General features: G+C 49.4%; 1 protein-coding gene across 10 annotated transcripts in view; it reads right to left on the bottom strand.

The window, feature by feature from the left end:
* The window catches only part of FRMD4A (FERM domain containing 4A), a 362,726-nt gene that overhangs the window by 138,405 nt on the left and 207,233 nt on the right, over window positions 1-17,088 (bottom strand). Inside the window, exon 1 of one of the 10 annotated variants that reach the window (XM_048302662.1) lies at window positions 6,179-6,259. The exons of the other annotated variants lie outside the window; for them this stretch is intronic. The gene's annotated coding sequence lies outside the window, so the exon portion shown is untranslated. Of the gene's footprint in view, window positions 1-6,178; window positions 6,260-17,088 lie in introns of those variants that run through there. 10 annotated transcript variants of the gene reach the window in all.

Below are 17,088 nucleotides of genomic sequence, written 5' to 3'. Positions count from 1 at the left end.
GAGAGTCAATAGAGAGCACTGAGCAGTGTTATATATAACACATAATAGAAAACACACTTACAAAAGTCATTCCAGATGTCGGGGGGGGGGGGGGGGGGAAGCAAAATGTTAATCTGTGCACAGAGCTGTTGGGTTTGTTTTGGTTTTTTCCTTCTTGTTTTGAATAACACTCCAAGAACTGATATGCTTCCAGTGGGGAAATGTGTCACCGGGTTGTTTCCAGCCACTGCTAATCAGCAGGTTTGACACACATTTGATGTCGAGAGCCAGGGCTGTGGCTGTGCCCAGGCTGGGCGGCCGCCAGTGGTTCTGCCTGAGCGGCAGCAGCTCACAGGGTCAGTGCAGGGTGGGCATCATCCCCCAGCTGGGTTTCACAGGCAGGACGGGGTGAGATGCAGAGCACATTTGGATGACAAGCAGCTGACTCATCCTCAGAGATGCAGAGGTTTTCAGAAACCAGTCCTGCTTGCAGAAGTCTGGTTTGATCCTCGATGCTCCCACTTTGTTCCCGAGCGCATCCAGTGCTGAGCAGGGCAGAGCTGGGGCTGCAAGACAGGGACATCTCCCAGGGCCTGCACACCCTGCATGAGGGGCAGGAACAGGTCCAACCTGCCTTCTCTGGTCCTGACAGCTCCTGATGCTGAACACTTGTGTGTCTGGTGAGGACCAGAGCTCAGACTAGCCCCACTCTGGGCTCAAGAAGGGAAAACAACTTTCAGGACACAGCCTATGCTTTTACACCCCCATTCATTGCCTGACTGATGCCAGGATCTTGTATCACCTGTATACCTGCACTGAGAATTCTTTGGCTGTTGGTGCAGCAAGACCAGGTCATCTCTGCATCCAGACATCTCACGACATACTAAATATGGACAGTCTGTAACCTCTGCATAGGAGAGACCTGGAACAAACACCTCAATACAAACCTGTTTTTTACTATATGCCTCTGCTTTTTAAGAGCCAGGGAAGGATGTTCCCTTCTGGAACTAAACTCAGCAGCTCTTTAGTACTATGAAGAATCAATGCAGAAGAGTTAAGGATGGGAAGAGAAGAGGGAACAGCCTGATGCAATGTCTGCAAACTCAGCAGCTGGATCAGAAACCCCCGAGCCCCAAGCTCCCAGGATTCAATGGACTCAGTACCCATTTTGTAGCAGCCTTCTGCCATGGACACAATCAGCTGTGCCTGTGAGAGGGGACTGAGAAAGTGAGGACACAGCCCAGCATCGTTGGATTTGCAGATTTCCCTCAGAATTGCTATCAACACTCCCAGAACATTTCAGAAGGCACATTCCATGGTGTAACACAAAGGCAAAGCAGAATCGGTGCTTCCCTGCAGTTCTCCCTGGTCTCGGTGAGGAACAAGTCTCTTTCCCCAGTTCCCACCACCTCCTGCAGCCCAAGCCCAGGTGCCACCTTCAATGACTGCATAACCACCCCAGCTGGGATGCAAAGCATCCCAGGGAGCCCAGACCACTTCAGACAGAACTTTTTTCTTTTGGATTTTGCAGTTCAGAATTGCAGAAGATGGTGGTAGTCACCACCCAAATTTATTTTCCAACACGTTTCCACTCTGGGGGAGGATGTGTGTGTGTGCACAAAGGAAGCACTGTGTTTGATTACACATCCCCTAAATCATCCCTGTCCCCTTGCATGCCCCATTTCACCAGGAAATGAGTGTGTGAGCACACACGTGGCAGCCACGTGTTGGGATGATGGGTGTCTTCACAAAACCCTGGGTGGGGGTAGCCAGGAGAGATACTCCCCATGCACAGCGAGGACAAAACCATGTTTAAATGTGGAAAGAACTCTATCCACACTCCCCTCTCCAGGACAGGTGCCACATTTCAGCTTCAGATTCTGTGCTGCCTTTCCAAGCTGCTCACTTGATGCAGCAGCTTTCCATCCCCTGCTTGTCCTGCGTAAACCCAGGGTCAGCCTGTGGCTGCTTCACTATCTGCAAAGCACTTCCCTGTGTGAAATAATTCAGCTGGGAAGGACAGGATGCCAGCAGCGCTTACAGCGTGTGTGGTACAGCTGCAGCCACGTTCAGTCCCACACTGCTGGGAAACCCAAACAAGGGTGGGTTTATTTTGATTGGGAGATCTGGGGACTTCTAAGAAGAAAAATAAATAAATAATCTAAACACTAGAGCCTGAGCCTAGTGGGTTGGCAAGCTCAACAGCCATTGTCAAAATGTTAGGCGCTACGTGTAGAAGTGTACATAAAAAGGATTTCTCTAGCCAAAATAGGAATATCAACTTCTTTTTGGTTTGCAGCTTTCTAGGAGATTTTCATTGGACCTTTTTACAGTGAATTTAAGTAAAAAAAAGTCAATTTACCTACCTTTTTTTCTGTCTCAATGATTTTTCCCAAAGATTACTACACTAAATCCCACCTCATCCCACCAGTGCAGGCAGAGGGTGAAAAGAGCATTTAGCTACCCACTAGTGATCTTTTCTTGAGGGTGAGGAAGCAGCAACTGTTCCACACAACGTGAAAATGTCACAGAGAAGCTCAGGACAACAGCAGAAGTATTGTCTATCCATTAGGAAAGGAGCAAAGTGGGTTGTAAGCAAGAACATTGTTGGTGGCACTGGAAATCAGATGGTCCCAGCTCCTCTGGCCTCCTCTGCACTTTAAGGCTGGGCAAGGGCTGAAGCCCTACCTCACCCCACAGAGATGCACCCAGGGTATCTGGCACCAGGCTTGCGGCCTCAGAGGAGTGTCACACAGCCATGATGCAGAGATGCACTGGGAAGGGGAGGTACATCAGGGTCTTCTACTTTTTTTGGCAGGCAGCCTACTAGAGTGAAACACAGGCAAGGAGTAAACCTTCAGGCTGACATTGACTCGTGAGTAGGTGGAGAGCAAAGGTGACTTGGAGCAGAGGATACAGGATCAAAACTTGTATGCTTCCGATTCATCAACATGAAAGTGCTCACAGAAGCCCAGAACTGATCAAATATCTGTCTGGGATCCCTTCTCAGTGTCAGATCAGAGAGAAAAACAATCAAAGTCATTTTTGGTCCTTAACAAGGTTCATCCCCAGAAAAGAAGATGGGGCTCTAACTCATTGTGCAGCCCCACAAAATTGTGGCTTTCTAGGCACGTGGCACATGCTGAGATTTACAGAAGGGCTAGGGATTAAGTTCCTATGAGTCTGGAAGCAGAAAAAATATCAGTGGATGTTTTTAGTTGCAGTAGTCCCTGAGGCCATGCTGGGCAATGCATTGCTGGCTTAGGGAACCTGAGAGAGTCTGGGACAACCTGGGATTTGGAGCTGGTGGAGGCTTGTAAGCAATTCCATCAGAGCTTAACCTTGTCAGACCTTGCTGCCTGCTGGGCTGCCATGCTCTGCTTGCACTGGGCTGCAGGGCAATTCTCTCCTCCAGCTGCTGGAAGGAGCAAGCCAGCAAGGATGACTGGACATTGGCATTGCTGAGTGACCTTGGAAGCCAGTTGTGCACGTCATCCTGCGAGGAAGCATGGGGACCCTGGGGAGCCACTGTTACCTGCTCTTACAACTGATCCCATAGCACTGTGTCCTCCCAGCTTTCCAGGAGACGGGACATTTGTGGGACGGCTCCCACCTAGATGGAGATTTTGGGTGCAGCTCAGAGAACAAGGAACCCTGATTTCCTCAAACCCAGAGTGTTTTGAGTAAAAGACACCATGTTTCTTGAGAGCTGAGCATAAGCATGGTGCTGTGCGTGACAGCAGCCTTTGCTTGTCCCAGCGATCCAGCTCACAAGAAGTGGGTCATACAGTGCCTTTGCACATCTTCAGGGGACACCACTAAGCCCTGACCCCAAATTTGGTTAATGCTGGATCAACAGACTCCTTAATACCTTCTCCGTGTATCATCCCTCTTGCAGTGCATGACCCTTCCTTCACAGTCCTAACAGATTGCAGTTTGAGACTTAAGTGACTCCCCAGCCCCTTTCCGATCCTCCCTAATACAGTGTTTCCTCCCTCAGCCATACATGCAATTTTACTTTGCCTTTGCTGTCTGTTAAGCTGTATTCAAAACTGATCAAGCCTTCTGCTACTATTCACACCATAACAGTAGCAACAAAGGGGTTATGTACCCCTGTAATTACCTGGGATGTGTGGGACTAGACTCCAGGATGTGGGAAGTCTTCCCCAGTCTTTTGTCCCTCTTAACAACAACCAGTGCACTAGCTGAAGCTCTTGATCTGGCTAAAGAGTTTGACAGGATCTCTCTCTGCATCAAGTGATGCTGCATTGCTCTATGGCCCTGAGCAACCCAATGCTGTGACCACAGGTATCATCAAATATCAAGGTGCATTTTTAATGCAATAACCAGTTCAGACATGCAACAACAGGACCACCAGAAATAATCTGCCAGGAGACATAAGTAGCTTGCCCAAAAGGGTTGTGAGTGGCTCACTGGTGCATCTATGCCCAAATAACAGCAGAGATCCCATATTTTTAGCCTGTTGTTTAAAACAAAAATTCACCTAAGAACAAAATGTTTATTTGAGACCTGCATAAATCCATGTGCTATGCCCCACTGGTGCACTTCTCCCTTCTGTGGGAACTGATCACACAGTGTGATGGATGAGCAACACCAACTCCTTCAACCTTTTTGGTCCTCTGAGGGATACAGCTGATGTTAGCAGCAGCACAAGGTGGTACTGAGCTGAAGACCCTTCAAAATATTCCCTCTTTTACCAAGAAGTAGAAAATCTTTACCTCCTCATGGCTTCTGCCACAGCCCCCTTGCTCAGCAGCACAGCTGGGCTGCAGAAACCACCGCACAAGCAGCTCGCCCTCCTGCAGAATGTTGCACATACCTGCCTGGCATCGATGCTTAAAACCACCTTCCAAATATTAATGCTTGGAAGAGAACAGACTACCTGTAACCTGTGCCGGGGAGGTCGAGCCAAGCAGCTCTGAGCCTCTAAGCCGAGCTGGTGCACCATCGCCTGGGCAGGGTCAGCATCGCGGTCCAAGTGAGCGTGCAGGCAGGAGCCCTCCTGCAGGCCCTCTGCCATCACCCAAAGGAGAAGGGGATCAGCCTGATGGGTTTAGCTCCACCGGGATTTCTCTGGTGCCTGGCAGGCGGTTCTGGGCAGGGAAGGCGGCACAGACGCCCACGCCGGTAACAGTCCCTTCCACGCATGGGTGGGGGATCAGACCCTGGGGACCAATCTAGAGGGAACCGGGTCCGAGACACCCCGATATCCAGCTGGCGCTGGGCAGAGCCAGGATTCAACCTCTCCCGATACCCGAGGCACGGGGAAAGCCCGGTTCAGCCGAGCCCGTGAAGTGCAGCGCGCCGGCACAGGCACCACACCCCCTTCGCCGGCGGAAAGGGCGAGCGGTGCCGGGGTTTTTGTTCAGGACAAGGTTTTAAAATCCCAAACCACACCGACAAGCTGGGAGTTCAGCTTTCCCTGCGACCTGACTTGCCTGGGAGAGATTCGCTAGATCGCTCCGGATCTGTGTGTGCTGTGTTGCTAAACCGCTGCCAGGGCTATTATTAGAAACAATTGTCTCTCCTGGAAATTATATAGAGAGGTTTGAAACAACTTTTCTCCTGCCCTCCCCAGCAGCCAGCGGGTAACAATGCGGCCAAGAGCCCTCCTTACGCGGAGCCTGTCTGCAGATGCACTCCCATACACGCACAGTTTGGAAGCAGAGCTATACATTTGTCTTTTCTAGCCCTGAATCTAGAGCAACTTTTCTATTCCCGACTCAGGAAAAGGTGCACAGGGGAAAGGAAAAACAAGCCGGGGGCTTTCCCCTTAGCGAAGCCCCCGGCTCTGCATTAAACTTGCTGCAGCCATTTGGGAAGGGAAGGAGCAGTCCATCTTGGCAGTCAGTGGGGACAGGCAGCCAGATTGCTTGGGAAGGGGGGAAGGAATCACAGCACCGGCTTCTCTCCCCCCACACACACCGTCTCCTTCCCCCAGCCGCCGCGCTCGGCTCCTTTACTCGCCCACCCAATTCAAGGGTTTGGGGTTGGGTTTTTCATTTTTGGAAAGGACAGGGAAAGCAGCTGCTGCCCACATTTCTCTCCGTTTGAGGTAAATGGAGGGAGGGGGCGTGGAGCAGCCCGCACACTGCGGCTGGGCTTTCCCCGGGGGCCGGGGCTGGAAGGGGAGCCCCGGCCCGCCTCGCCGCCCCTCCGCAGACAAAGACCCCGTTACCTTCTCCCGCTGCCTCGGCGGCCCCGGCGGCCCCTCAGCTCCGAGCCCGGGGCGAGCGCATCCCCGCCGCACCGCGTCTCCAGGCCGCGGCTCTACCGCCCCGCATCCATCGCCCGCCTCTCCGCCGCGGGGTGCGCGGGATGCGCGGCCCTTCCCTCCGCTCGCCGCCGCTCCCTGCCGCTCCTAGGGCAGTCCCATCCTCCCTGCCGGGATGCCGGAACCCTCCTTTCCCCCTTCTTCTTCCCTTTCCCCGCCTGCCGGCCCCTGGCGCCCGGCTCCTGCGCGGCCGCTGCCGCGCTACGAGGCTGCGAGGCTGGAGCCGGGGAGGGAGGAGGAGGAGGAGGAGGAGGGGGAGGAAGGAGGAGGAAGGAGGGAGGAGGGCAGCGAGCAGCAGTTGGCGCTGGGTCATGTGAAACAGATGAACCCGGCTCGGGCCTGCCAACATCTGGGCTTCCCTTCGCCTCTGGGAGGAGGATGAAGGGATGAAGGGATGGAAGGAAGCAGGGAGGAAGGGTGCGGGGTGGCGGTATTCACCCCCGCTGCCCACGCGTGCACACCTTGAGATGATAACGGAGAGGGGCAAGAGCAGCGGGGATGGTCCGAGGGGAGCCCCGGCTGGAGGAAGAGACGGGCAGCGCGGACCCCGGGCACCCATGGGGCTGGAGACAGAGCAGCTCCTGCTCGGCGGAAGCCCTGGGGAATAGGGCAGCACCCCATCTGGTGATTTCCCCCCCTGCTCCTACGTACTCTCTGGGCATAAAGGGGCCAGTGGGCTGCAGAGTCCTTCTGGATACAATAACCAAATGCTAGAACACGAGCACAGTTCCCTCTCCTGTTTCTAAGGGCCCAGCCGTAAACCCAGAGTTGTGTATGCAGCCCCAGGCAGGCTCACCAGTCCATCTCGTTCCACCCAATGGGATGGCTTTGATTAAGGGGATAAATATTGAGGCAGTTCTGACCTCTGGCTGCTGAGGGTTAAGACCAAGTAGCTGAGGTGGCCCAGCTCTGCTCTGGAGGTGACCCCAAGGTCAGGACACAGGGGCAATGTTGGGGTCCCTCCCCTGCCGTGTAGCCCTGGGAGAGGGGCCCTGAGGGCACAGACACGGGGTTTCCCTGCCCCTGCTCAGCCTCGTTCCCATTGGTTGGTTTGTGTTCCCTGCGCGGGCAGAAGGACCCTTGGTCCCGTGACTGGAACAGTTCCTCGGCAGAGCCCCGGCCATGCGGCTGGAGAAATAAACATCTCTGAAACAGCTATCAAGAATCTGTCTGTCCATATATATTTCCTTTCCACGGGACTCCTGGTTTGATATATGCGTGTTGCAGGATCCCCACTGCAACAAATGGTGGAGAATTTTGAGCAGAACGATCCCCGATCCCTAAGCGACTGATTTGTGTGAGTAAACCCTGGAAACTTTGGATTCCTCTTCTTGGTTTTGCTTTGCTATTCCATATCTAAACTATGGAGGAACCGTGGGAAGACTCTTGGCTCTCAGAGCCGCATATGGACATTTATCTTAAACTTAAAATGATTCTTGAACAACGATTTGTAAATTTTAGCTTGATTCAAGCTCAAAAAGAACTGAAACACTTCCTGGCATGGTTGTTTAAGAACTTTTTCTATGTTTCTTGGGATTTAATTCTTACCAAGGGCTTTTGGAAAACCGTTTGGACACAGTTAATACTGGAGTCAAAATATATGCCGATGGAAGAATATTTTCGTGAATATTATTTAGTTACCGAGAGTGTTGAGCAATGTCAGCTGTGTCCTGGCGAAGGGAAGCCTGGCGCAGGGACCGTGCGGCCCAGGCCACGTGCACCGAGCGCTCTGTGAGCAGCAGCGAGGCAGTTCCCGCGCGCGGGCGGAGCCACGCGAGCCGCAGTGTCGGTGCCGGAGTGGGGAGCGGTGGGACCCGGCGGTGCCTGCCCGGTCCTGTGCAGCGCGTGGTGGAGCGAGCCCCGGGAACGCCCGGCCGAGAGGGGCGGCACGCGGGCGGCGGCTGGCGGCGGTGGCGGTGGAGCGGAGCCGCGCCCAGCCGAGACGCGCGCTGGAGCGGGGCGCGGGGGAGTCGTCGCTCGGGGGCCCGGCCGAGACGTGGGTGCAGCGCCCGGCAGCGGCAGCGAAGCTGCGACCAGAGGAGGCGACGCACGGAGAACTGAGCGGCACGGCCCGGCCCGGCCCGCGCAGCCCCTAACGCGACCCCGGGAAGAGCGCGCAGGCACGAGCAGCCCCGACAATTCCAACACGGGAGCGACTGAAAGAGAGAGCAAAGACGCAGCGAGACAGAAAACAGCAGCCACTCGGAAAAAGGAAAAGATCATAGCAACTAAGACCTTAGGGATAGTAAAATGGTATAATGTTAAGCAAAATTATGGTTTTATAACAAGGTGTGACAACCAGCAAGACATATTCGTGCATAGAACTGCTATTAAAAAGAATAACCCTGAAAAATGCATCCCAAGCTTGGGAGATGGAGAGGTGGTGGAATTTAATAATGTACTAGGGAGAAAAAGGTTACAAGCATCGCAGGTCACTGGGCCTGATGGTGTTCCTGTAAAAGGCAGTATATATGCAAAAAATCGCAGTCATGTTAGACAGTATCTCCATTGTAAGCCCCCCCTACAGTTTCCCTTTCCTAATCCCACCTTTCCCTTTTACCCTATGTCCTATTACCCCCAGTGTATTCCCAATCCGTTTTTTCATCCATGGTTTCCCTCACAAAACCATGCTTTTGCCAATTGTTTCCCCAAAAATCCCTTTCCAATGCCGAGTGGGGGATGAAAAGGGGGAGGGAAGAAGTTAAACCCTCTCCTGCCTCAGTTTCCCCACAAAGCATGCTCAGAGAATTCTGTCTCCCTTCTGTCAGCCCTAAGATGTTCCAGAGAATCTGTTTGGACATTTAAAGACTCAGGAGGGTGGCTTGTTTTGTTTTGAAACTGTTCTTGTTATGTTTATCCAGTTGTTTTCATTCTCCTTTTATTAAAATAAAACGGGTGAGGTGTTGGGGTCCCTCCCCTGCCGTGTAGCCCTGGGAGAGGGGCCCTGAGGGCACAGACACGGGGCTTCCCTGCCCCTGCTCAGCCTCGTTCCCATTGGTTGGTTTGTGTTCCCTGCGCGGGCAGAAGGACCCTTGGTCCCGTGACTGGAACAGTTCCTGGGCAGAGCTCCGGCCATGCGGCTGGAGAAATAAACATCTCTGAAACAGCTATCAAGAATCTGTCTGTCCATATATATTTCCTTTCCACGGGACTCCTGGTTTGATATATGCGTGTTGCAGGATCCCCACTGCAACAGGGCAAGAAGCAGCAAAAGTATCCATCCCTGCTGCAGGAAATGCAGGTGACCATGGCTCCATTGCAAGGGTAAAGTTTGTGGTTTTATGGGTTCGTCTAATCCACATGTAGATCCAGCCACTGAAGTGACCTTGAGGGGCAAACCACCAGAACACAAACTGCAAAACTTCCTGGAATTTTAAACCTACTAATAGAGAAAGGTACAACTTCAAGTTGCCTCCCAAATGCTGTTCTGCTCTTTCCTTCATCAGAGGTCACAGTGTGTCTCAAGCAGGTCCTATCTGTAGTGCTGAAGAAGAGCATGAAATCCCAGCAGTGGTTCAGTCCTGACCCGGATTAGAACTAGCAAGGAAAAATCACCCTCCCACATGGATTTTCACTAAAATAGGAGGTGAGGCTGCTTCAAAGGTGCACTCACCATACGGGTGCCTGCTTGTGCTTGTTGCTCTCTTGGAGTATGCCAAAGCCATGGACTCTGCCTTTGGGGTAGGATGATCCTTTAACTAGCAATGCCTCAAGGCAGTTTCCCCGCCCATTGCTCTACGGCACACATTGCCCCTCCAGACATCTCTCCTGGCAGGATCTGCCTCCAAACCCAGAGCAGACCCAGAATGTGGTGCAGCTTTATCAATCCGGTGAAAAAAGAGCTCTCCTGGGAGGTTGAATAAGCAGCAGCAGAGATTGGAAGACCCTAACTGGAAAATAATTTGCTTCATGCATAGCAGCAAATATTGTAAAGCAAAGTTCACTCTGCCCAGAATTTTAATGTTCAGCTTTCAGGGCAGGTGTAGGGAGTTTCATCACACTTAGCTTGAAATTACCAACTCCCTACAACAGTCCAGTCTCTTCCTTTGCCACAAAACAGGCAAGGGTTTTGGAATAGTTTGGAGACAGCAAGCGAGCGTCTTTACTCATGCCACCTGTTACAGTGGGGTGTGCCCAAAGAGCAGTTGGACCCTCACACCTGTGAAACCTAAAGCTGTGTCTTCCTCACATCTTTTGTAAGGAGATGACCTCTCCTACCCATCCAAGGCCCCATGAACACCACTTACCCAAAAGGAAGTGCTTAACATTTCCTGCAATGGTGGGAGACATTCCTGCTACATTTCCTTTATCCTCTAATCCGTGAAGCAACATTTGTAATAAAAATACGTTGCTGGTCTGAGTGAAGTTGATATCCTCTAGGTATCTGATGGAGTTAACAAAGATCTTAGAAATGGGAACTGTTACTTATAATGTGGAAAGACAGTGGAGTATTGTCCTTGCCAAGAGATGATTATGATTACTCAATCAGAAAGGGTGATTTTTCCCCAGAACTGGACAAGGATTTTGCCCCAGCTCTTCTCATTTATTCATTGCACCCGTCTTTCCTAGAGAAACTGGCCAGATCTGGGTTTCTTCCCTGATAAAAAGTCATTCATCTCATGCACATTCCTCTCTAAATTTCCCAGTTATACCTCAGCAGCAGCAGCAGCAGCAGCAGCAGCAGCAGCAACAGCAGCAAAATCCCTTTTCTTCAAGGAAATTCCATAATCTCACGAGGTCTCTGGAGCTGGCACTACCGAAACAATACACCCTGGTAACAAACACCCAGTCTGGAGGCGGCAAAGCTGCTGTCATTGCAATGATTAGAATCTGGGAATGGCCATGCTTCTTCCAAGCTGGTTCTATCATGGCAAGTCCCAAAAACAGAACAGCAACCCATATATTTAACTTTGACATGCACAAAATCCAGCTTCCAGCAACCAGATGCCTCTGTGCCAAAATAAAAAACATGCTGATTCCTTTGTCTTGGTTCCTGTTAACAAAGCTAGGAGGAAACACCATGGCCTTGTGCTGGAGAATTACTGTTGACAATTCATTCCCACTCTCGTTAGCAAAGATTAAAGAACCAAAGTACTTTAGAGGGAACGTGGTGATAGGACTGTGGGTGCCATCAGAATGTGTGAGCTGTTACATGAACATTTCTAGTAGTTTCAGAAAAGCTTAATGAATACCGTCTACCCCCAGAACTGCATTAATTAGCACTAACGGGCTGGAGGAGAGTCATGTCATGAAGTAATATTCACACTTACTCCATGATTTGCATCCATAAGAGGTGCAGTGCTTTACAGAAGTTGATGTTATTTCCCCCATATGGTACATCTGAAACCCATGGAAGGTGAGGAAAATGCTTTCAAAGAACATTCAGGATTTCCTGAAGGTATCTAACTGCCTGCCTCCCTATGGAAGGTGTTCAGTAGCCTAACTCTCATTGATTGCACAACTCTTAACTCATAATATCTGAGTGGCAGTAAAAGATTAAAAAGCCTCAAAACTTAAAAAGCAACATGGGCCTAAGTAACTTGGGAGCTGAATTCCATTTCCAGAGATGACATAAGCTGTTAGGCACACAAATTTCACTGTAAATCAATGCAGCTGATTTATTGTAGCCACGACAAAGGTCAGCCAGACCTAGAAAATGAAATGTCAGGTTAGCCTATGGGTTAATTCATGTGGTCCCTCTGAAATTCATGGTATAAAAGGGTCTTACTGCTCACGAGCTCTGATGCAGAGCTGGAGAAGAAGCGATGGTGTCACCTTTCTTCATATGAAACAATCTGTATCCTGCGCACACTGAATATGCCTCAATATTGGGAGGTAGAAAAGGGACTGACGTAACCTGGTTGGACACCCAAGCCACCAGGCTGCCCTCACCCCCTTCCATGGACCAGGGCCAGCAAAAGAGAGATGCAGGGTTACGTGTACCACCACAAAGCCTGTCCCCATCACTCCATTTTCCCCCATAACAGGTTTTGATGAGTTATGACCTTGCGACAATTCATGTTGAGGACTTTGGAGACCAGGTGGAAACCACAGGGATCGCATTCAAAAAAGTAAAATGCAATTACTCAGGAGCAGAACCTGACTCATAACTGGGTCTGGACCTGTAAACCATGGGAGATAGGGCACGTGCAACACCAACTGTCATGGCACAGCGCACTTCTGACTGGGAAGATCTCCAGGTTTACTGGGTGAACCACGAGATGTTTCTAGTTAAGCCTTTCACAGAAACACTTCCCTTCTGAGATGAACTGTGGGTGTTATTCCCATGTCATGCTTTCATTAATTTCCAGGACAATCTCTTAAGTAATTGGGGCACAAAAGGGGGGGGCAAAGGGAGAAGCAGGACTTTAGCTTTGGACAAAATAAGCCTCCAGACTGTCTGATTAATTTTCACACAGACTCTACTTAAAGGATCTCAGAGAGCTGAAGAGGGAAGGAAGCAGACTTTGACGTTCCCAAAGAGCTGGTGCAATAAATCCTCCCTTCATTAGGCAAGGAAAGTGCATGCTGGCAGGATTATTATGCAGGGAAGCAAAGCTCGGTCCTCACAAGGCAGCTGAAATGGATGGTGGGGACAAGCCAACTCCAGCTGGTTGGTGCTATGACCCTGGGCTGGCAAATCCTGCCTGCTGCCTCCAGCTCCAGTCTGGGGCTGGTGTGGAAAGCGACAGGAGTCATGTGTAAGTTGCTTGTGTCCCATTTAGCTCCGGGTAATCCCGGCATCCAAGAGGCCAAACAAAGCAAACAGCTCAAGTGTGCATAAGGGACCAAAGAGGAGCCAGGTGTGCCACCAGCCCTCCTGGGGTCACCCACGAGCTGGAGAAAGGGGCCGTTCTTGCAGTTTCTTCCTCTTTGCACCCACCTGGGTCTGGGACTGACTGGAAGAAAGAAGGAAGTGTTCCCGATGGAACATGCTGTGAGCCATGCCTGTCCTTGCAGGAGGAATAGGAGGGATGAGAGATTCCCCTCTTTGATGGCGGTCAGGTCCTCACAAATCCCTTCTCCCATGGGCTAGAGGGAACACGTGGGACTCTGCTTCCCTTTTCTTCAGAGCTGAGCAAAGCTCTGCCTCAGAAACATCTTCCTATTCCCAGAACATTGCCTTTTTCACCTGAAATGGCCTGAAAGCAAACTAACGCAGGAAGGAGCAGACATGGCAGGGGCCCCCTCCATCCATAGAAAGGGATAGGTGTTGGTGGGAGATGGAGAGGCCTTTCCCCAGGGGAGGGCCAGAGGCTCCAGAAGATGCTCATGGTGCTGGCAAAGGGCACTGTTTGCCTGGGGGAGACCCGGAGAGATCCTCTCAGACCACCAGCATGGCCACAGTGCAGGCAGAAGTAAAATGCAACTAGTAAGAGAAAACCTCTTTCATCCAGAGGCAAGTGAACAACCTCATCCATGCAGAGGAACTGCTGAGCAAATGCCAAGTGAGTGAACGGCAAGAACTTGAGAACAAGGCTGGAAAAAGGCAAAATTATTCTCCCCCTACATCTTCCTCAGATGCTGCAGCTGACTGGTGCTGGTGAAAGTCAGCCAGAAGCCTTCTTTGATGCCAAAAGGCAGCACAGGTAATTGTGAAGGACATCAAATGAATCAGCTGAGAGAGCCAAGCCCAAAAACGTGCCTCCTGTTAGGCAAAATCTACATGTACTTCTTGCATTGAGCTACATAATGAAGTACTTTGTTTTGCACAGAGGAATAAACCAAACTGATTCTCATTTGTTTGGCTTTTCGTACTGAAATAGCCTTTGTACTTTGCAATATTTCAGATTTGAAGAATATTTTTGTAGCTTTACACTGCCTTCTACTGAGGATTGCAAAACTTACACCAGTTGGAAAAGCTTTCTATTTCACATTTTGCAGAAAATCCTGAGAACATTTCAAAATGGCATTGAAATAATTGTTAAAAGCTTTTTTTAAATGAATGTAGCAAAAATAAAAAGCCACTTAGACAATGTTTCAATACATAATTGCAACCTTGAAAAAAGGGCTTGAGAGATACTAAAGTGACACAGTAAAATGACAACTTTAGCAATTGAAATAAAAAGTACTGTAAGCTTGCTTTCCAATTTCTGTTACTTTTTGGTTATACTTTCTTATTTCTTAAAATGTTTTTCTCTACTCCACTGCTTGCCCAACAAAAAAAATCAGGGAAAGCTCCTGTAGGTGTTAGTAGAGGGTAGCCTAATTTCAGATGCAGGTGTGGTTTTTCAGGTAACACTTTCTTCTTACTGAAAGTTTTTCACTCTCTCTCTCAGGCAAGATCATTACCTAAGTTGAACAGATGGGAAAATGGAGTCATAGAGAGATCAATTTACCTGGGTAAGATCCTGTACCAAATTGGGCACAGAGAGAGAGAGAGAGAGACATAGGAATAAATCACAGGCCTTGTGACACCAAAGCCTTTGTGCTGGCTTGAGACCCCTCTTCTTCCCCCAGCTAATGAATCGGTGATTAACAAAGGCTGCTCCATTTCTGACAGTTTAATCGGTGATTTCTACTTTGCACTTTGGTTCACTTTGGCTTTTTTAATCTTTATGAGGCAATCCCCACAAAGAGAGGAAGTGAACAGAAAATAAATCTCGGAGCAAGTAAGCCCTTATACCATAAAAGTGCAGAGAACAGATCTTATATGTCAGAAAATATTTATCTGACCAATAATGTTTGCATTTAGACCCAGTCAATAACAAACACCCAAATTACATTTAATATGAAAACATTTAAAATGGGCTCATCTCTTCTAAATAAACATAGCACTAGTCAGAATGGTGCTCTGCTAGAGCAAAGGCTCAGTGTTACTTGATTTATTGTTTAACTTGACTCTGATTGCTGCCTATCTGATTTCTTTGGGAGCATGGGCTTCTATTGCTTGTCTGAAAACTATTTCCTTTTCATTCCTGAGGCACACCAGGAATAAATCCCAGCTCTCCTGATACCCTGTCCAGGGTGGTCACCACCAGACTATTAAACCTCAGCTAAAGAGACTGAAGGGTTTGATGAGTTCACTCCACAAAGGCTGCTCGTTTCCTCTCCGTACACAGTGGTGGCCTGGTTTCTGAGCACCCCGGGGTCGGCACGGTTTGCTCCAAACTGTGATGTCCCTGTGATGTTGTACTCTGTTTGCATGGGCCACACAGATCCAGAGCTGCTAAAGACCAGCTCTGAGAAGGGCAGGAGAGCCTGGAAGTGTCCCAGTGATGGGACTCAGTAGTCCTTGCTGGCTGCTGTTTGGGACAGGAGAGTCTTGGGTATTGATGCCTCTTTGAGGACTCTTCATGTCTCTCACCTAATGACTGTAATGGGCTTTGCAGACACATGTGAGGCTGTAGGATAAGTGGCATAGATATTTCTCCCCAAAAATAAGAGATGAGAAGCTGAAATTCATATGTCCTGGGAAGGTCTCAAAGCACAGAGCCTCTGCCTTAAAAGGGTGAACATCTTGCCTAGTAGCTGTGGCTTCAAAGATGCTCCCCTCTCTCAACTTGTCATCCCCTGCTCCATTTTTTACAGGTAAGGATAGCTCAGCATGCTGATTCATAAAAAGTCATCATTATACATCTAATCCCCACTTTGAGAACATCTGTAACCTGGCTGACACTACCTCAGAGCTGGATTTTCAGACAAGATGTGGGATTTGCACTGTAACACCTTTTCCCCATGACCACCCTGACTGCTGGGAGTGGGAAACAGGAGTTATTTTGTCTCTGAAGACTGATGAGCTCCACTGAACTTCTCATCTACCAAAAACCCAGTACTTGATGGCAACTATAATGGTAGTTTCTGCAGTTCTGTAGTGTTGTTGCAGTCTCTGGGCTAAGGAAAACTAGGTGCCTGTTTTTCAGATGGAAAAAGTTGTGATTATGGTTGAATCTCTTCTCTCCCACTTATTTCTCAGTGACATTTTGGCTTGTATTATCCCTCTATCTTCACCTATAACCTGAGTTTGGTCATAACACGCTTCTCTCCATCCTAAGTGTCAAGTATAACTCATTAAACCCTGAGAGGTGAATATAGATTTCAGACATAACACATGAATCAACTATTGTTAAAGTGATACCTTTTGCAATGGCTCTTTGGGCTTGTTTCATTTAAAAAATGGCAAGAAACTATATTCAGATTGGCTATAGCAGCATGTTCCACTGGTCATAAAGAATACCTGGCAATTAAGCCATACAACAAACTCACTAATATTCGAGGTTTGGCTTTGCAGGAGCACTCTGACAGTGACTGCACTCTTTATTGATAAGATTTTGAGTACATTGAAAACATTTTCATATTAAGTGTGTTGGAAAGGCTGTTATTAGAGCAATTGAACAGGCTTAAAAACAGTCATGGTTTGTGAAATACATATTTTCAGGCAAAACAAGAATTTCTGCAGCCATTCTCATGGAAAGTTGTATGGCAGTAGGAGAGGAAATGAAACCCAAGTGGCCCACAGTCCCTGACATTTGCAATCACTGCTTAACTGCAACTAAATACAAATAAACTGCACCTCCAAAACTGGGACAAACACCTGCACTGGGAGTCGACTGCAATTATACATTATCTTTTGCATATTCAAGATATAACAGGGGAAACCAATGATAAAAGGCTCTCCTCTTCTCTGCAAATTGCTTGGGAGCCACCACAATGGATGGCAACAGGGCTGAGCTGCTCTCTGGGGCCATGGCTTGGATGTCCCCATCTGATGGGCACGTGGCTGGAGTAGGGTCACATGTCCCCAGCAGGTTTGGACCATCTCTGAGGGGCAGCGATCCTATTTCCCCACTCTAGCTCAGGCTCCTCGTTTAGAG

This window comes from Corvus hawaiiensis, chromosome 4 (genome assembly GCF_020740725.1).
Source record: "Corvus hawaiiensis isolate bCorHaw1 chromosome 4, bCorHaw1.pri.cur, whole genome shotgun sequence".
NCBI lineage: Eukaryota > Metazoa > Chordata > Aves > Passeriformes > Corvidae > Corvus > Corvus hawaiiensis.
Note: the sequence above shows the minus strand (reverse complement) of the source record. Positions and strands in the feature narration are given on the sequence as shown.